This window comes from Protopterus annectens, chromosome 2.part0 (genome assembly GCF_019279795.1).
Source record: "Protopterus annectens isolate FY-2018-M chromosome 2.part0, PAN1.0, whole genome shotgun sequence".
In the NCBI taxonomy this organism is placed as follows: domain Eukaryota; kingdom Metazoa; phylum Chordata; order Ceratodontiformes; family Protopteridae; genus Protopterus; species Protopterus annectens.
In genome coordinates this window covers 231,143,402-231,164,661 of record NC_056728.1, presented here as the reverse complement: position 1 = coordinate 231,164,661, position 21,260 = coordinate 231,143,402, and the positions used below count along the sequence as shown (strand labels likewise).

The 21,260-nt window shown below is 43.4% G+C and overlaps 1 protein-coding gene across 1 annotated transcript in view; it reads right to left on the bottom strand.

Moving 5' to 3' along the window:
- LOC122793033 (cyclin-dependent kinase 2-like) overlaps positions 1 to 21,260 on the bottom strand; it is a 956,998-nt gene that overhangs the window by 309,118 nt on the left and 626,620 nt on the right. The gene's annotated exons all lie outside the window — the stretch shown is intronic.

Below are 21,260 nucleotides of genomic sequence, written 5' to 3'. Positions count from 1 at the left end.
CACAACATTAGACCTGTAAGAAGAATGTAAATCCTCCATAATCAGCAGAACAAAACTTAGATTATTATAATTATTATATCTTTGTTTACTGTGAAAGTCTGAATGAGTAATACCCATTTTCATCAGAGGCCTTGGAAGAAACGCTCCATTTCTTTACACTGCATTATACTAATTTTCACTTAAGCACAAAGTAGAAATTCATATTTACATTTAAGCACATGCACTACTTACACATGAAGAGCTTACACTTATACTTTCTAAGACTCTACAGAGGTAGAAGTTGCTAAAGAGAAAAGCTATTTACAACAACGGATTGTGCAGGCAGCAGTTATGTATAACATTTGTTTTGTCATTTCAGTGAGAGGTTGAGAGTATTCTTTTTAAAGACAGTATTTGGAGAATATACGGTGAGCACAAAGTCTTAACCTGGCGATGAGCATGTGCAGGATCAGGACTGGTAAAGATGCTGTTTAAGCAATGCTTTAAAACTACTGAGTTTGTCAGAGTGTTTTATTTTTGTGGAGATACTATTCCAGAGTTTAGCAACGTACTGGGAGTAGAGCGAGTCTCCTGCAACATTATCTGACTTATTACTGAGTAGCAAGAATTTATTACTAGAACAGATGTCCCTTGCTAGATAGTAGGTCAGTAATATGCTTTTTAGTGCAGGGCATTTTTCTGTATGATAAATGAGTTTGTGTGATCTAGTTAGTTGTGAATATATCAGGTAGTTGTGCAGTTCAAGCCAGTTTAATTAACCTATGACAATGGTGGGTCTTATGAGGGAGACTGGTGATAAATTTAGCTATTTTATTGTAGCAGGAGGCGAGTTTCTTTCTTTGAGCATTGTTTAAGTTTAAGATAGGAGCAGTGTATAAGAGTTTAAGATTTAACTGTAAGAATGCTCATCCATCTGTGAGGACTAATAAAACAGTTTTTCTACAAAAAAACACTAGTTGCATTATTACACTAGAGGGGAGGGGTAGATACACCAGTTATGGTCGGCTGTGGGTCAGATTTGTTTGTATCCTATTCTAAATTTTGTTTTGGTTGTTCTGAGATCCAGGTCCCTAGACTATACAATGGATATCACAAGCTGCCTTCGATGAGTAGATTTTTGGTTTTCTTTTTCCATAATCAAGAGGACTGACATAGTGGGCATGAGGACCGCTTGACAGTCAAAATACTGCTAAACTGCTTTGACCCCTCCCCCTTCTCATCATGCACAGCAGGTGCCTGTCTCTACAGAACTTCTGTAGGAATGCTTCAGCAATACAAATAAATAAAACAAAAAGACAGACAGAATGGAAAATGAAGTCAAGATACACAGAAACTGGAGTAATCAAGAAGTCCATGACACAACCCCCTCCACAACCTCTAGGCAAAAGTCATTGCCTCATATTTTTCAAATCTCAGCAAGAGACAGCCTTCAGTGATGTAACATTTCAGTACATATAGCTTTCCAAAGCAACCACATAGTTAGAAGAAAACATGAAGTCCATATGCCAAACTTCTGGAGACAAGGACTGATAATTTCCAAACATAAAAGTGTAAAGTGACAATGGAAAGAGGTGAGGGAGCTAGTATTCCACCTGTACAGCACTCCAAACAAAAGCACTCCTGGGACAAAGAGGAAAGAGATGCTCCATAGTCTCAAGGGCTTGACATCCCTGCAAGGACACCAGTCCTAGAGGTGGATGGTAAGGCTTGTTGGCATTTATTAGTAAGACAGAAAGGGAGCATCTCCAAAAAACATCTGTGCATTGCTGAATAGGACCCAATAACAGACAGTAGTGGCACAAATGTGTCTTTGATTGGGTAGTTCCAGCACTCTAGCCATCCTCTACATAATGTGTTGCCATAGCTTCAGCATAAAAGAACTTGTGAGAAGCCAGCAGGCAATTCAAAGACATCTTCCAGAGCAACAATTTAGCCTGTACCTCCCTAAGTTCAATGCCAGGAATGTGCAAAGTTCTAAGATGGTAAGTTACAAGGATGGACCATCTTCTGATAGATGTATTGTTACGGTAATATTAAAGTAAATATATAACCTTTGTATCAGATAAGATGAGGTCCATCTCCTCTAATCCATAGGACAGTCTCAAATTAATCATCCTTGGTGGACATCCTCATGGAAACCTCCTACTGATAGCAGCCATCCCAAAATGAAGACATGGATCTGAAAATAGTATTCAGCATATAGTGTCTTGCACATTAATCTACCTATATTGGGAAAAGGAAGAAGAATTAGTTATTCTTATTTATGCATTTGTCTGTGGACATCCATACAACTGAGGAAATGCTCCCTTTGGTCGGACGAGTTAACACAGAAAATCAGAAGACTGACACCCTGGTTTACATCTTTTTACAAGACCACAATAAGCATAAAGAGGAGTCAGCTGTAAAAAAAAAAATGTCATTCTGTTATGAAACATTAAATAAACTTGTTTTCCTTGAAATAGAAGTTTGGACATTCACCAGGCAGAGGCGATAGCCACCAAAAAATAAAAATAATAATAGATTTCTTGTTGAGGTACATCAAGTCTGAAGAGGAAACAAACAGAAGAGTAAGCTTTTTCAATATGAGTTATAGTGAGAAATGGGACCCAAAATTGCACGCGCGCACACGTGTGTGTGTGTCTGTCTGTCTGTGTGTGTGTGTGTGCGTGTGTGTGTGCACGTGTCTGCGTGTAGGAAGGGCTGATGAGGGATGATCCTTTTAACAAGGCCTTATGGAAAACCACGGAGGTACAGTCTAACCCTGAGTGAAAATTAGAGACAATTGGAAGGTGAACAACATGGAAAAATAACTGAGACCAGAATAAAACATCTCAGAAAATGTTATTTAAGGTAGATGGAATAGGAACTGTGAAGGGATAGAATCACATGTGGGAGACAATTTAGAAAACTGAATCATTTGTCTTGTAACCCTTCTAAATAGAAGGGTATTGAGAAGGAGAAAGAATTTGTACCAGCTGAATTACTGTTAGTGGAATTGAAGAAGCCAGACTGTGAGCTTGACGTAATTTATGCCTGAGTGATGTTTACGAAAGGGATGTGACAGAATGGTCTTACAGAGAAACAGATACATGGGCTTCTCCAGTAGGTATGCTTGAAACAGGAGAAACCACACCAGACAAGGCAAAAAACAGGTTATAGGGAGGACTTCAAGCTTTGTGGAGAGCTTGCTTTCTGAACCTCACCATCAGAGGAAATGAGGGAAGTCCAAATGAGTCTATGAGGCCAAATGTGTGTACAAATGCTCAGTGGGAGCTGATCTCCTAAAAAGATATGAAGGAAAAGCAGATCATAAGATCAGCTTGGCACTAGCTGCAGAAACAAACAGGTAGCAATACAGTTTGCTACACAGATGGAACAGTATCTGTGCAACTGTCTGTCTAAGGGACTATTCATACTGAGTGTACCTGCAAGATGTTAAATGTTTTTATTGTTACGTGGCTATCATACAATTTTTAACAACTTGCTTTATTCAAGGTCTCTTTACCTGAACGAAATGCAGCTTATAGTTAAACCTCACCTTGCCTCATTAAACATAGCAATCTTCTCTACATGGTTCCTGTGAACAAACAATTGGGGAGCATGAGGAATTAATTTTAAAAGTGATGAAGGAGGTCCTGCAGGTACCTTAAATTTTAAACTACTTGTGCATAGATCTGTGTCTGATGAGGGGAGCAATTATAGTATTTATTTATTCATGTATCTGTGTATTTATACTTAAGTTATTTAACGTGTTAAACTGGTAGATGGACTGTCCAAGGACCTTTTTTATCCACATCCAGAAAGCAAACATTGAATAAAATGGAAAAGATCATACAGTAAGTCATCTCATAACATGTCATAACACAAGTATGAACACTGGAGAATAATACTGCTGAACATATGTTAGTGCAACACAACATAAAATACAGAAAAAATTATACTGTAGTATACATCAGAGAACAAAGTGACAACCCAGATAATGGATAATACCCCTGCAGAGATCTGAGACCACAATGTCAATCACAAACCATGAATGATATTCAGGACTTCCTCGATGGCTGCACAATGATAAACAGGCTGAGTTTAGCTCTCCCAGTTTGAAAACGGAAACCGAGAAAAAAAGAAACACAAATTGTCAGCCTGGGTAAAATTCAGTCACTTGCTAGTAATTACACTGCCCGGATGCCAGCAAAGAAGAAATTAGGAGAGAAAATCAACTAGAAAAGGAGAAAATAAAACTTTGGCTCAAAAGAATCTTGCAGCTGCTTAGCAAAAATTAGTTCAAGTTTCAGCTTTGGTAAAAGGACATGGCTTGCAGCAATTTAGGGGGAAATAAATCATACGCAAACACCAAAGGAATTAACAGGCCAAATAACAAAAGGCTGGAAAATAGAAGTAGCTTTAACTGGCCTATTCGGATGAACTGATGAAATTTTGGTATGTCAGAAATACTTTCAGTGTGACATGGCCTATAAAAGGTATTATGGGGAAGGACAATGTTTTAGCTAATACCTGAAAGCCTAAATGGGAGAGAAGCAAACTATCCCTGGCAAAGCAGCATGGTCTGCTGACCATCTCCTTCCATGCTGACAAATGTTCCACCCCCTTAGAATGACAACAGAAACTAAGCAAATTATTAGTCAGCCATCTTCGGTTCATATTATGGCATCATCCTTGGAGAAGGTAAAATGTTGCTCACTGCTAAGCTCATACCAACCTTGACACATATTCCAAAAGCTCCATGATGTCTCTCTTCATATAATCCAGGGAGGTATGTCTTAGGTAATTTACACCTACATGGACTATGACTGAGTCATACTTGTGGTCCAGTGCCCTGAGTGTGTGCATAATATGGCAGAACCTGGCCCCTGATAAGTAACTAACCGTGACATTCTCCTTACTCAGTCTGGTGACAGGAACATCAGTGTTTCACAATGGAGTCTTCAATGACCAGAATGTTGGATTGTGCTGTGGCTTGCCTTATGGGCTTGCTCCATGAGATATGGCCATATGTGTTGATGTGGGTGTTGTTTTGAAAGAGTGCATTCACAGTTGATCTTTTCCTCACTAACACTCAGCATATGTAGGTCTATGTGTCTGCTTTGAGCTATGTGTGATGGGTGCAGACTGTATACAACTGACAATCTGATTGACATCAGGAGTACTTTTATGTGAGATGTTTGTTTCCTTTAACATTGTGTAAATTCATCCCTCACATACTTTTATCAGTTTGTTTGAGAATTATCTGATCGTCAGTAAACATGAGGCATCTTCTACACTGCTTCAGGATGCCCATATCCACCAAGCTAGTAATGGAGCTAGTGGGAAAGTTCATATCCTTGGCAATAGGCTTTTTTTTTAGTGATAAGCCCATAGGTGCTTTCACACCACAATACATAGGAAAAGTACTTCTGTTAATTTTAATTTATGTACTTACCATAACTTGGCATCCGTGTTGTCCATTCTCATTCTGGTTCACGCATGGTTTACAGATCTGACTCGGCTGCCTTCTACAGACTTCAGCGTCCAGCTTCGAGTTCCTCCTTTTACCCACAATCTCCTGTACTAAGCAAAGCTTCCTCAGATCAACTTTGCTGCCCATTAGAAAAAAAAAAGAGGAGAAAAAAAAACAGAGGCTCATCCAGGAACAAAGGTTCCTATAAACGTTTCATAGATCCTCCAGAAAAAAAATTTCCAGGTTGAGGGATGGATGGGAGGGAAGGTGAATCAGAACGAGAATGGACAACACAGATGCCAAGTGCCAAGTTATGGTAAATACATAACTTAAAAATCTGATGATGTCCTTCTCATTCTGATTCACAAATGGGCCAGAGTCCCCAGCTACATTCTCTCTTGGGTGGCCTCAAGGAAGGATATGCTGGAGCACTGTCAAGCCAAAAAAAGCCCTGCTTCTGGAGACAATGTCCAATTTGTAATGAGTCACAAAGGTATGGGATTTAGACCAAGTGGCTGCTGCACAGATGTCATCTAGATGAAAATGTCAAAGATGTGGCCTCAGATCTAGTTGAATGGGCTTTACATGGAGTAGCTAACTTCAAATTGTTAAGAAATGCAGTTAGCAATCCACTTTGCAAGAGATACTTTTGTTACTGCATGCCCCAGGCGATTAACCAAAAAGGACACAAATAGTTGATCTGATTTCCTGAACTGTTTAGTCCATGAAAACAGAAACATAGTTGCCTATGAACATCTAGTAAATGCACTGTGTACTCCACTTTATTGGAGTAATTGAGAAAGAAAACTGGTAACTGTATGGTATGATTAATGTCTGACTCAAATGCCACTTTAGGCATAAAAGATGGTTAGTATGGAGGGAAACTCTGTCTTTGTGGAAAATAATGTAAGGTGGTTTAGAAGAAAGGGCTTGTAATTCAGAAATTCTTCTCACTGAGGTGATGGTAACTAGAAAAATAGTTTTCCGAGACATAAATTTTATGTCACAGTCACTAGCTGGTTCGAAAAGTTTCTCAGTCAGACCTTGGAGAATCAGGGGGAGATCCCAAGGGGGAGTGGGGTCTTTGATAGGAGGTCTGAGAAGGAAAACCCCTTTCATAAAAGCTCTACATAACCTCAAAGAGGCTACAGATCCTGAAGATAGGCCAGAGTGGAAACTGGATATGGCCACCAGTTGAATTTTGATTGTGGCAAAGCTGGATCCCACTTTGAACAAGGAAGCAAGAAAGAAGAGGATGGTAGGAATATAATCTGAATAAGGATCAATGATCTCTTTACCGGCCCAAATAGAAAATCTGTTCCATTTGCTTTTGTATACTTTTTTTGGTGGAAGCCTTTTGAGAAGCTAAAACAATACTCTTGACTGGAGAAGAAATCTTGGACCCTTTGACAATCACTGGAATTGCAGAAACCATGCAGTTAGCTTGAGAATGGGCAGATCTTGATGGAGTCCCAGGGTTGGATGGCTTAGGAGATCCTGGTTCGGCTACAGAGTCCAAGGAGGACACTTTAGATGAGACCAGAGGAAGGGGAACCAAATCTGATGAGGCCAATAAAGGGCAATGAGGATTACAGTGCTCTTCAACCATTGAGCTTTCTGAAGGAATTTTAGGATCAACGGCAGGGGAGGGTAAGCATAAAGGAGACCAGAGGGCCAATTGTGGACTAGAGTGTCCATTGGGGACTCCCTGGGTGGAGGGATCAGGATGAGGCACTTGCTGCACTTCTAGCTGTGAGGAGAAGCAAAAAAATCTCAGCAAGGATGACCCCAAAGGTAGAAAATCTGATTTGCTACTGTTTGATTGAGGGACCACTCATGGGGCGTCAAGACGGACCTGCAGAGTTCGTCCACCAGCATGTTGGATTTCCTCGGTATGAGGTATAATGAGAAAGCTGTGTGAAGAGATCGCCCATTCCCAAACTTGCATGGCTTCTCTGCAAAGGTGGTAAGAAAGGGTTCCTCCTTGTTTGTTGATGTACCAGACTACTGACAGGTTGTCTGTGTGAAGTGAAATAGTCCACAGAGGGAGAACATCCTGAAAGGCTTGCAACAAGAGGAGGACTGCTCTCATTTCTAGAACACTGACATGCAGCCTGGTCTCTACGGGAGTCCACGTACCTTGGACCACCTTCCCTTTGGAATACCCCCTGGGAAGCATCCATGGTCACTATGGCTGTGGCCGAGGGAAGAATCAATGATCTGCCAACTGACAGGTCGGAATGACTCCACCATTCCAGGTGGGTTCTGCAAACGTTTGTCATCTTGATGGGAACAGATAGATACTGATGAAGTAAAGACCACTGCACAGCCAAGGTCCAGTGGAAAACACGCATACAGAATCTTGCCAGAGGAACTAATGGTATGGCAGCCGCCATAGATCCAAGAGCTCAAAGAACAAGTTTGGCGGGAGGAGAAGGAAGAGCTAGTAAAGTCTGGACTTGGTTCCTCAAGGTGACTATCCGATGTAGGGGGATGAACCATTTGACAGACTGAGAGAGGTGGGTTAGGTAACTACTGAAGCATTGCAGGGTGGAGTTGTCGAGGTTGAGATCAGAGAGGTACGATAGGATTTTATTGTGAGAAACTGTATCGAAGGCTTTAGATAAATCTAGAAAGGTGTCAGAGACAAGTTTTCCTTGGTTCTTATATGAATTTATGGTGTTGGTGAAATTAATTAGGGTGGTGGTGGTGCTATGGGCTGATGAGAATCCGTGCTGAATTTTGGATAGTAGGTTATTGGACAGTAGATGGGTAAGAAATTGGTAATGGATGCACCTTTCTAGAATTTGTGATAGGGGTGACAGGATTGCTATGGGTCGGTAGTTAGAGAGGTCGGTGGAGGGACCACCCTTGTGGAGGGAGATGATATATGAGGTTTTCCACAAGGATGGGATGCAATGTTCAATAATGGTCTGTTTATTAGTAGTGAGATGGGGTAAACAATGGCCCTGGATGCAAGTTGGAGGTATTCAGCAGGGAGGTTATCAGCAGTGAGGGTGGTGGGTTTCAGTTTTGCTAGGAGTTTTTTGATGGATGAGATTGGTACTGGTTTGGATGAAAAGGGAGGAGTATTTGACTGAGTTTTGGAGGGTTTTGAGAGGGGGTGAGATTTATATCATTTATGAGTTTTTGTATGGAGTAGGTGAAATAACTGTTGAAGTTGGAGGCAATGTCAAGGTTTGTACCTTCTAAATTTGGTGGTGGGGTGGTGGTTTTCCCGGGTTGAAGGATCTTGTTCACTGTAGCCCAGAATTTTTGTGGGTTGTTACTGTGTTTTTTTTTGTAAGGAAATATAGTGATTTTGCTTGTCTATCTTAATCTGTGTTTTTTTTTTTTGGCCTTATTTCTAAGTTCAGAATAGGCTTATCTAGTTGTGGGTGATTTGTGCTGTAGCCAGGTTTTCCATGCTTTATCCTTAATTTTTAGTAAGGCTTTTGTGATTTTCTGTAGCCAGGGGGGGGCAGGGTTACTCCATATCCGAATTGTTTTGATCGGAGGTAGTTGGTCTAGGATCCTTAGGAAAGTGGAGTTAAAGTACTCTACTGCTTTATCCAGAGGGAGGGTTTTGATGGGAGTCCAGTTTCAGGATTTTAAAGTTTCTGTGAATTGAACTAAGGGGAAGTTTTTGCGCAAGTGGGTTTGTTGCAGTGAGGGTGGGTAGGTGCATTTAAGTTTGTGTCTAAGGATTTAAGTTGGATTGTGGTCACTGAGAGAACTGGGCAGTATTTCACATTGGTAGGCAGTGTTGGCTTGGTTGGTGAGGATCCATTCCAATATGGATTCCCTTTTGGTGGACTTATCAATACGTGTGGGCGATTGAATGAGTTGGGTGAAGTTATACAGGTTAATGTGGTTGGTGACTGTTTGAGAGTGAATAGAGTTCTAGTCGATGTTGACATAGCCTAAGACTATAGCTTCTTTGGGGGAGGGAGAGGGAAGCCCAGTGGCGTATCGATTCTAGGGTGTTTATGTTGTTACCTGGTGGTATGTAGATGTTGAGTAGGTTTAGGTGTTTATGTTGGTTTAGGAAAAGTTTAGCAGCTATAGTTTCAGTATTTTTGAAATTTGGGGATTCATTTTGTAGGAGATGGACCTTTAAGTTAGGTTTGTAGAGTAGGGCAATACCGCCACCTCTTTTGAGTGGTCTATCTACCCTTAGAATGATATAGCTGGGTGGAGTTATAGAGTTGCCTTTAATATGAGGCTTAAGCTATGTCTCTGTGATGAGCATTGTGTTGGGGCTGCATATGGAAACAGCTGAATGTAGCTCTTCTATTTTGTACTACGAATGTTCATGTTGAGTATTAGTACATCTGTGGGTTTGTGTTTAAAATGGGAGATAGGAGTTACAGATGGTCCAAATAAAGAGAAACCATCAAAGGGAGCATTGACAAGAAATGCCTTAAAGGGCTATTCAAAGTCACAAAGCATCATCCAGGCACATCTGTGTACAGCAATGCCAGTTCTGGCTGCCCATAAGGTACCCTCTGCTGAGTGAGAGATGAGCCTCATAGATGAACTGGCAAGGAAAGAAACAGTGGCCAGCTTTGGAGAAACTTTCCCGTAGTCCTCTGTTGGGATGGTCTCAGCCAAAGAGTTAGAGAGTTTCTTGACCAGGTCTCTCTGCAGGTGAGTAAAATGTGCTAGGTAGTTCAGCATACTCAGCGTGAAAATGGTCAAAGTGTAAATGTGCTTGCCAAACCCGTCCATCTCTCCAGACTCCTTGTTAGGTGGGTGGACAGTAGAGCTTTGGTCAGCTAGCTCTTTCTTAGTGGTAGCTGCCACCGACATAGCGTTAACTTGAATACCCTTGGACCAAAAGCCAACAATTTCTATGGGGTGAAAGGATGTCAGGTCGTTGGCTCTATGGTGTCCAACTCCTTCCAGGCCCGGCGGGACACCAGATTTATGAGAGGATCCATGGGGGGAGGGTCACCCAGGATGTATGCAGGCCCATCCCAAAGGCCTCCAGAAATACAGACTCAACAGGAGTAGAATCTTGGGATAACCAGCCACCTCTTTCTTTCAACATTTCCAAAATGTCTGGAAAGGAGACATCCGCTGGTGGTGATTTTGGGATCCTTCTCCTCATCAAAGTCCATATTTTTGGTCAGAGACTCCATGGGGGAGTCTAAGTGCCTCCTTTTACATGTCGTCTTCTGAGGCATCTCCTCTGTGGGATGTTTAGGGGAGGTATCGGAAGAAATGGGAGCCACCTTAGGTGGAAGATCCTGGATACTAGTCAAGATGGGGTGACCCTGGACAGGAATGCCAGGCCCAGTTCCCAGATCCGATAAGAAGTGATGGGGCGGAACAGTAGTCAAAGAGATCGGGTCTCTGCCTGCACAGAAAGCCTTTTCTATGACCTAGAAAGCTGAGGGATCTGGAGAACCTCTGCCAAACGCCTTTGGGGCTGAAGCCCTCGAAGTAGAAATGACAAAGGCCTTGGATCCAGGGCTCCCAGATAGAACTGGATCCATGCTATTGACAGCTGAGGCACGGATGTGAAGAGATGGCTACAACAAAATTGGAGCCGAACCCCTACCATCGGATCCGACCTTGATGTCACAGATCCAAGATCCGCTCTAATCTGAAGATCCTGGAGCAGAGGTGGTCAAGGCAACTGTTGGAGTGCAGGAAGCAAAGGTCCTCAAATCCGATACCGAGGGTTTCAGGATGGCTAAGGTCCTGGGGCCCTGAAGGCAAAGGCCGAATCTGAGAAAGACAGTAAGTTGGCTGGAACGCTCACGGATCCTAGAGGGGAGCCAACAAGACCACCATCTGGATCCGAGCCATGATAATCTTCTTTACCATCCTGTCCACATCATATTCCGAAAGGCTTCTGGAGGATCTGGACAAAACTACAGACGGGGGATGGCAGTATCCTGGACTCTGCAATATCTTTGCTGGGACCGTGGGTGAGACTGACCAGATGGGGAACTCCAGTGACTGGCTCCCAGTTTTCAGAGCCGAAGTCCTGGACTCTGATACCAAAGAAGAGGGCAATGAGGAATGGATCTTCCGATCTGACCTCCTCGGGATCTGAGGGGCAAGAAAGGATCCAGAGGTACTGTGGTAGAGAAAGATCTGGGCAATGCTGAGTCTGACACAACAGTTAAGGTCTTCAGTGTAGTTGCAGATGGATCCGCTGGAGCTGAACCTGTTCTTGTGGCAGTGGAATCCAAAGATTTTTGAAGTTTATTTGAAGGTTCTGAAGAAGCCCTGGGGTGCTTATGAGGGCTCTTCTTTGAGCATGACACAGAACCTTGTGAAACTTGTTTGGGGGGTGTTAGCCCCTGGAGAAAAAAGTGTGGATGGAGGCATAATTCCTTTGAATATTAACTTGTTTCACCTATCGGCGATCGCTCTGGGGGTGAACCCTTCGTAGATGGCACAGCAAGACTATAAATGTGCTGCACCTAAAGAGTAAATGCACTTTTCGTGTGTATCAGAGTGTGAAATTTTATGTCTGCACTCTGAACATCTTTTAAATCCTGAAGGCTTATCAATAACTTCAGGAAAAAAAAGAGAAGAAAATGTTTCTTTTTTATAACTTAACACACAACTACAACCAACAGAGCAACTGTAACAACTGTAACAACAACAATTATATCAATGGAAAAAACCCTGTTCAGCTCTTAAGCACTAGCACAAATCTAAACTAAGAAGGGACTTGGAGTGCCCTAATGCCAGCAAAAGCTTGGTGGGTGGGAGGAAAGGAGAGAAAAACACTAGCTATGCCAGAAAAAATCTCACTTATCTGACGTAGGTTTAGAAAAATCTAAACAGTTGCTTGAGCACTGGAGAGCACGTCTGACACGGATGGCGGAAAAAGAGATCTGAGGAATCTATGCTGAGTACAGGGGACTGTGGGTGAACGAAGGAGCTCGAGTCTGGAAGTTGAAGTCTGTAAAAGGCGGTCGAGTCAAATCCTAGAATCGGATCCATAACCCATACGTGAATCAGAATGAGAAGGACAACATTAGGTCAGAGTGTTTGTGGAAAAATAAGAAGTTATGTACTCACCATAACGTTCCATCTGAGTAGGTAAACTTCATTTGTCAGCAACCTATGGGAATCGGATCAGACTTCGGATCCGAGCCGGCAGTTTTCAACAGCTTAGATCAGAGCTCCAAGCTCCTCCCCCTACCCATAATCCCCTGCCAACCCTGACTGACCTCAGATCGAGTTTGCCCAAAAGCAGATACTGCTTGAAAATAATTACTCTCAAATATAAAATAGGTAATACACAGTGTAAACCTGAGTATGAAAAAAAAAAACATCCGAAGGTGAGGGGCGGTTGCTGATCAATGAAGTTTACCTACTCAGATGGAACGTTATGGTGAATACATAACTTCTTAATCTGAAGTAGTTAACTTCATTTGTGCAGCAACCTATAGGACAGAGTCCCCAGCTACCTGAACCTTGGGCGGCCTTCATGGAAGGATGTTCTGGAGCACTGCAGAGCCAAAGGATGCTCTCCCTCTGGAGATAATGTCCAATTTATAGTGATTGATAAAGGTATGAGATGAGGCCCAAGTGGCTGCCGAGCAAATATCATCCAAAGAAACTCTAGCTCTAAAGGCCGCAGAGGTAGACATAGATCGAGTAGAGAGGGCATGGACTCCCTGAGGTGCGAGCCTGCCAGAACTTTCATATGCTAAAAGGATACACTGTGAAATCCATCTAGACAGCGTGACTTTAGACACAGATTTACCCAAGTTAAATTTGGCAAAGGAGATGAACAACTGGTCAGATTGCCTATGACCAGATGTCCTGTGGATGTAGAAGCGAAGTTGTCTATGCACATCCAGTGAGTGTAATTTGTATTCCCCTTTGTTTTGGTAATTAGGAAAAAAGACTGGTAGGTTAATGGACTGATTAATATTAGACTCAGACGCAATCTTGGGAAGAAAAGAGGGATAGGTCCTGAGGTAAACTCTATCCTTGTGAAAAGTCAAGTATGGGGGTTTTACACAGAGAACTTGTAGTTCAGAGACTCTTCGAGCCGAGGTGATAGCGACAAGAAAGGCTGTTTTCCATGACAAGAATTTAAGATCTACTGAAGCTGCAGGCTCAAACGGGGGAGCTGTCAAGGCCTGAAGCACCAGCGTTAAATCTCAAGGAGGGACTACATCCTTCACTGGAGGTCTGAGCAGAAAGTTGCCCTTCAGAAAGGTCTTACACAATTTCGTGGTGATCAAACGGCCCAGTTAATTTCCCATGTGATAATGAGAGATAGCTGCTAGTTGAACCTTGACTGTGGAGGAGCTAACCCCCTGATGACAGCCCTGACAGGAAGTCTAATACAGCAGGCAAAAGAGCTGTGAAAGGATCCAAATTTCGACGTTCCGCCCAAATGGAGAAACGCTTCCATTTGCTACTACAGATCTTTCTAGTAGAAGGCTTGTGCTCTGCTACTAGGATAGCTTTAACAGGGGAAGAGATACCGGGAGTCCTAACTACGAGTGGAAATGGAGCAGCCAAGCTGTGAACTTGAGATTGTCAAGGTTCGGGACTGGGAGATCTAGGGGGTGGGATATTAGATCCGGAAGGGGATCCAGAATCCAAGGAGGATTCCCCAGATGAGACCAAAGGTAAGGGAACCAGGCTCGACGAGGCCAGAATGGGGCAATGAGGATTATCCTGCTCCCCAACCGACTGGCTTTCTGCAGAAACTTTAGCATCAGAGGAAGAGGAGGATAAGCATAAAGTAGACCGGGAGGCCAAGCATGCACCAGAGCATCTCTCGGAGATTCCCCGGGGGGGGGGGGGGGATGAGAGCGAAGTAGTCAGAACATTTTGTGTTTGAGGGAGAGGCATAGAGATCACAACAGGGTTGACCCCATTCGGCGAAAATCCGATTCGCTACCTCGAGATTCAGAGACCACTCATATGGTAACAGGATGGTGCGACTTGGTCTGTCCGCTAGGATGCTGGACCGCCCTGGAATGTGCGTTGCTATGAGAAAACAGTTGGTGGAGATCGCCCATTCCCACACCCTTATGGCCTCCCGACAGAGTGGGTAAGACCTGGTTCCTCCTTGTTTGTTGATGTACCAGACAATAGACATGTTGTCCGTCTGAATCACAATCGTTCCTACAGGAAGAAGGTCCTGATGAAAATGGACCCGAAAGACTCGAGGGAAGTGTCGGCGCCGAAGTACCCGAGACAATCGGCGCCGACACACCCCCGGCTCCAAGACTGCCCGGCTCCGAAGACTCCGAGCCCGGGAAGCGGGACGGAGAAGGAGCTATCAGGGCAAAGAAGGGGGTCGAGCTCCCCCCCCCAGAGGGGGGGGGGGAGGCAGGAGCACTCCCATCTGCAGTTGGGGCTGGAGGAATCTTATCATCCGGTCCAAATCTGCATCCGTGAGGCTTCGGGTCGATCTCGATGAGGCCACCGAGATGGGATGGGAGTGCCGCCTCGATGACCTTGAGGGAGATCGGGTCTCCTACTCATCAGGACCCGGTGAAAAGCAAGGAGACCGGATCCGAGAAGGAGGACGCCCAGAAGTCCTGGAGGGAGAAGACCGCTTAGCTGGGGGGGCCGAAGCGGAGGCCTCGGCCCGCCGCTTGTGGTGTTTCTCCCTCCATTTCTCTTTCCTAGCCTCCCTCTCCTCTGGGCCTAAGGCGGGAGGTTGAGTCCCGGCCGGGGGGAGGGAAGCAAGAGTGGCAGCCACCGCAGCGGGAGCCATGGAAGGACCGGAGGTAGAAGCTGAATCCGGGGGCAGAAGACCCGCCAGAATCAGCTTAGACCTCCGGTCCTTAAGTGCCCTGGGGTTGAACGCCGCACAAAATGAACAACCAGAAGAGAGGTGCTCAAACCCAAGGCACAGCACGCACCGCCAGGGACAGCTTATGGCCACACTCGGTGTACTTAGAAAAAAAAGGCTTTGGGGCCTCAGACATTTTAATTAAAGAAGGACAGCCACACACATTAGGCCCCAAACACGCACACACAACCCCAACGGAACCACGAGGGAAGGGGGAGGTTAATTACAAAAAATATAAAAGTTAAGCTATTAGTCAAAAAGGGACCTGAAAGCACTCACAACCAAGTAGGGTAGAAAAGAGAAAGAAAAAGTTAAATTTTTCTCACAAAAGCCTCTAAACGCCTGGAACTAAGATCGAGCTGCTGATGGTTAAACCGCGGCAAACTAGATCTGAGGTCAGTCAGGGTTGGCAGGGGATTATGGGTAGGGGGAGGAGCTTGGAGCTCGGATCTAAGCTGTTGAAAACTGCTGGCTCAGATCCGAAGTCGGATCCGATTCCCAAAGGTTGCTGCACAAATAAAGTTAACTACTTCAGACTGATTATTCACTGTACTCATGGCAGAAAAAAAGCAAATTCATCCTAACAGTAAGGGAATGTCTAGAGGCAGGGGTGAGATTCAAGCTGCTGTATCCAGCTGTCTTTAGGACATTTTTTTCTGATGGATCAAAAAAGAAGTTATGTACTCACCATAATGTTCCATGTTTGTAGTCCATCTCGCCCTTCATTCTTACATATGGTTTTGGAGCTGATTCTCAGCTCCGACTCGGCCTATTTACAAGCTGAAAGTCTTCTAGTTGGCTCGTGGCTAGGTAGGTATTGCACCAGTACAATCCCCAGATCTTGTTTGCTGCTAACTAGGAGAAATAATAACAAACATACAGAAAGAAGCCAGTACTAAAAGGTCTCCATAAAATAATAATATTTTTCTGTCTCCAGGTACTTCCAGGATGGGGGTAGGGGGGTGGGTTCATAAGAATGAAGGACGAGATGGACTACAAACATGGAACATTATGGTGAGTATATAACTTCTTTATGTTCTAAGGTCCTATCTCGCCTTCATTCTTACATATGGGACAGTGTCCCTAGCACCTTATTCTTGGGTGGCTCAAAGAAAAATACTCCTGAGTACCGTGGAACCAAATGAAGCTCTACCCCTAGAGGTTAAATCTAATTTGTAATGAGTAATAAAAGTGTGAGGGGTAGCCCACGTAGCTGCTGCACAAATATTATCAAGTGGGACCCTGGCTTGAAAGGCTGCAGAGGTAGACTGAGATCTTGTAGAATGAGCCTTGATTTTGAAGGGTAAAGGTCTACCCTCAGAGTTGTAAACGTAAGCTATACAGCTAGAAATTCAATTTGAGAGTGTTACTTTGGAAACTGGTAAACCTGACCTGGATTCGAAGGAAATAAATAACTGATCCGATTTCCTGAATTCCTTAGTCCAGTGCAAATAAAAATGAAATTGTCTATGGACATCCAACTTATGAAACCTGTATTCAGCTGCATTGGAATGATTTGGAAAGAACACTGGAAGTTCTATGGATTGATTCAAAGTGGCATGGGAACAGAACTTGGGGACAAACGAAGGATTAGTATGAAGAGATACTCTGTCTTTGTGAAAAATCAGATAAGGGAGTTTTACAGACAATGCTTGTAACTCTGACACCCGTCTGGCCGATGTGATAGCCACCAAAAACAAAGTCTACCAAGAGAGGAATTTCAAAGGGGATGAATGAGAAGGCTCAAAGGGTGGAGAAATCAATTTGGATAACACAAAATTTAAATCCCATGAAGCAACAGGTTCTTGAAAGGGGGGGGGGGGGGGCTTAACAAAGTGGTACCTTTAAGGAAAGTTTTGCACAGCCTATGTGACATCAGATTAGAATCTTGAATGCCTAGATGAAAATTTGAAAATCGCTGCCAATTGAACCCTGATAGTGGTAGCCACAGATCCCTGGTGGAAAAGCTCAGACAGGAATTCCAAAACCACTGGAATGGAGGCAGTATAAGGGTCAACATTCTTTTTCTCTGCCCAGAAAGAGAATCTCCTCCATTTACTGGAATATAGTCTCCTAGTGGAAGGTTTATGAGAGGACGTAAGGATACGAGTCACGGAGGGTGAGAAGTCGTGAAGCCTGACTAGGGATGGAAGTGGAGCAGCCACGCTGTCAAATTGAGGGTATGTAAGGAGGGATGAAGCGAGCCTGACATGTGAGTCAAGAGATCTGGTACTGGGTCCAGAATCCAAGGATAGTCTAGGAGAAGAGGCCCGAGAAAGGGGAACCAAACCTGATGAGGCCAGTAAGGATCTTCCCAGCCATTTCGCTTTCTGAATAACCTTGGGTATGAGAGGAAAGGGAGGAAAAGCATAAAGGAGACCCAGGGGCCAATCGTGAACAAGTGCGTCTCTCGGTGACTCCCCCAGAGGGGGAATGTGGGAGAAGTAGCTGCTGCATTTGGCATTGATCAGCCTGGCAAAGAGATCGCAGCAAGGCTGTCCCCATCTGCGGAAAGTCTGCTCCGCTATTTCCTGTTTCAGAGACCACTCGTGAAGCATCAGAATTGTCCAACTGAGCTTGTCGGCTGTCACGTTGGTTGTCTCTGGGATGCGTGTTGCCACAAGAAAACGCTGGGAAGATATCGCCCATTTCCAAACTCAAATGGCCTCTCGACAGAGTGGGTAAGATCTGGTTCCGCCCTGTTTGTTGATATACCATACTACCAACATGTCTGATTGTATTGCAATAGTCCCCAGAGGCAAAACGTTGTGAAGTGCTTGCAGCGGCAGGAGCACCGCCCTCATCTCTAGAACGATGATATGCAGGTGAGCTTCGTGATCTTGCCATGTGCCTTGGACAGTCCTGCCTAGATAATGCCCCCCCCCCCACCCTATCTCTGAGGCATCCATGGTCACAGTGGCAACGGGTTGGCGAGAAACAAATGAAGCGCCCGTGGTTAACTGATTGGGTAGAGTCCATCAAATGAGGTCTTTCTTGCAAAAGTCTGTCAGAAGTATGTGATGAGATAATGGTAGGTGCTGAAAGGACCATTGGGATGACAGGAGCCACTAAAGAATCCTCATGTGTAGTCTGGCTAGTGGCACTAGTAATATGGTGGAGGCCATGGTCCCTAGAAGCTGCAGAGTAGTCCTGGCTTTGACTTTTCGCAAGGGAAAAAGATGGTGAATTTGAATAACCAGATTCTGTGCCCTTTCTACAGGAAGAAGAGCCAACATGTCTACTGTGTCTATCTCTGCGCCTATAAAAATCACAGATTGAGAGGGCAATAAGGTAGATTTTTCCCAGTTTATAGAAATTCCCAACTGAGCACAAAGTTGAATGGTAGCGTCCCTGGTCTGAAGAAGTAGATACCTGGTGGGGGCGGTCAAGAGCCAGTAGTCCAGATATGGAAACACCTGGAATCCTCGACGTCTCAGGTGAGCTGTCACTACAGCCATACACTTGGTGAACACCCTGGGGGCTGAGTTGAGACCAAAGGGCAGAGCATGAAACCGGTCCCCAGCCGGAAGCGTAGAGGACTCCTCGACACCCTGTCCATTTTTATGTGGTAGTAGGTGTCTTGGAGATCTATTGAGCACATCCAATTGTCTTTCGCTAATAACGGGAGTATAGACTGCAGTGTCACCATCCGGAACTTGTCCTTCTTTTCTGATTCGTTCAATCTGCTGAGGTCCAAGATGGGCCTCCAGTCCCCTATACATTTTGGCACTAAAAAGAATCTGGAGTAAGTTCTGGATCCTATTTAGTCTGCTGGGATGGTCTGGATGACTCTTTTTGCCAGCAACTTGTTGACCTCCACAGATGTCTGATCCCTTTGATTGGGTGGAACATCGGGAATCCTCTTGGGAACAAAAGGTGGAAGAGAAAAGGTTATGACATAACCTCTTATTTTTTTCTTTCTTGCAACACCCTAGCACTGAAAGACTGGCAAAATAAGCAAGTTTCCTTAAGTGGATGGCCCCAAGACAGTAAAACTCAGTTACTGTGGCCATCCGTTATAGACATCTTCTGTGAGCATTTTATGCATTTTTTAAAGCCAGATGGCTTATGGCTCTTGCTTTCCTTAGACATTCTCACAGAAGATCAGCTCACACACACACACACATATATATATATATATATATATATATATATATACACACACACACACACACAAAAAGAAAGGGAGGACAAGGTCCTCTAACTTAAACGGGCCTAGCCCTACAGGAACAGTAAAGAGAAACCACGAGGACTAGGTCCTCTAACTTAAATGGGCCTAGCCTGGGCAGGAATAAAGAACGGGAAACTGGGTCTTCTAACTAAAACAGACCTAGAGGGGAATAGAACAATTAGAAAGACTCGGACACACTCTAAACAGGAATAAAGGTACATTTTAGAATTTACTGTACAAGGTGAACAGAACCTCGTTCTGTTTGCAACACTAATAAAAATAGCAAGTGGAAATCCGCAAAAAGTTTAGAGTTATGACTACTTAACAACACACACACAGCCTAACTGAGCGCAAAAGGCACCTACAATTACTAATATCTAATTATTAAACAAGAGAAAACTGGCACACAGGATACCAAGTACTATAAAGCCAAAAGGCCAACTGTACTAAAAGAAATTGCACACAAACGGTGGACTAATAAATGCTAACTACTCTAACTTGCAAACTACACTAACTATGACTATACATTGTTATATAACACTATTAAAGGTAAGACAAGAGAATAATCCAAAAATTTTGAATAAATTGAAAAACTTAGCCAGAGCCAAGGAGAAACACAACCAAACTCGTTGACGCAGCAAATGAGATCTGGGGATTGTACTGGTGCACCATGGGATACCTACCTAGCCACGAGCCAATTGGCTTCGATCCCATATGTAAGAATGAAGGCGAGATAGGATTACAGAACATCATATTTTTGGATGCAGAAAAGACTAAGGAGAAAATAAAAACTTTATCCAACAAAGAGTGAGCCAGCAAGCAAAAACAGACTCTGCTTTCTAGAGAAAACAAAGTCCATATACAGGCTTTGCCAGTGAAATCTTTTCTATTGCTCCAAAGGAAATGCTTAAAAATCAGAAAAAAAAAAAAAACAAGAGCCGACAAGAAGGATTGGGAGTACAATGGACTTGAACCAGAGACTCATGCTGAGAGATGGAAAATATCAGGAAGTACAGCAGCAGCACTGAAATTTGTGAATAAATGGGAAACTATAAAGCATCAATCCCACTGGATACAAAGAACAGACATGCTAAATATAGCCTTGTAATAAAAGGTGGTTGACAAAGACTGCAGTTTGGTTGACTTTGTTAAACCTGTGATTGAACTTTAAAACACATACCCCATTTTATGCCATTAACATTTAGAAAGACAAAGTAGGGAATAAAGAAGTAACAGTAAGTACATCTGCTGTGGTTCTTACTAATATCTGTATAAAAATCCATGACACAAATCGCATGTTATATTATAAATCAGTTTTGCACAGTGCATAGTTGGGGATTTTAAATGGGAGGTAGGGGAATCTTGTTAGTGTTTTTTGCATATGTTAAAGATATTAAAGCAAGCAAGTACTTTTTTTTCAGTTGTAAGATGTATAGGCGTTATACTTCAACAAAATAAGAAAGGCTGGTCAGAAGCAAGCAAAAGTTAATATCACGTCGTGATCTTGGGCTGCTGAGATAGGGGTGGGGGTGTTACAGTATATGGATATATGTAGAATTAAGATACTAATTTCCCCTGCTTTTACAAGGATGGTTGTCTAGATTAATATCATTGGTTTAAACTGTAGATGATTTTTTAAGCAATTAGGCTTGAAAAATAACACAAAATGATAAGAGGCATGAGAAATGGAAGAGTTCTTACACTATGCAAACTTCTTATTTTTCCCAATACTAAATGCTTTCAGTGAGAAACAAGAAGACTGCATCTGCAGAAGTTACCAGGGAAGCCTATACATTATGATGTGACTGAAATTTTCAAAGCTTCTTTCATGCGTCTGT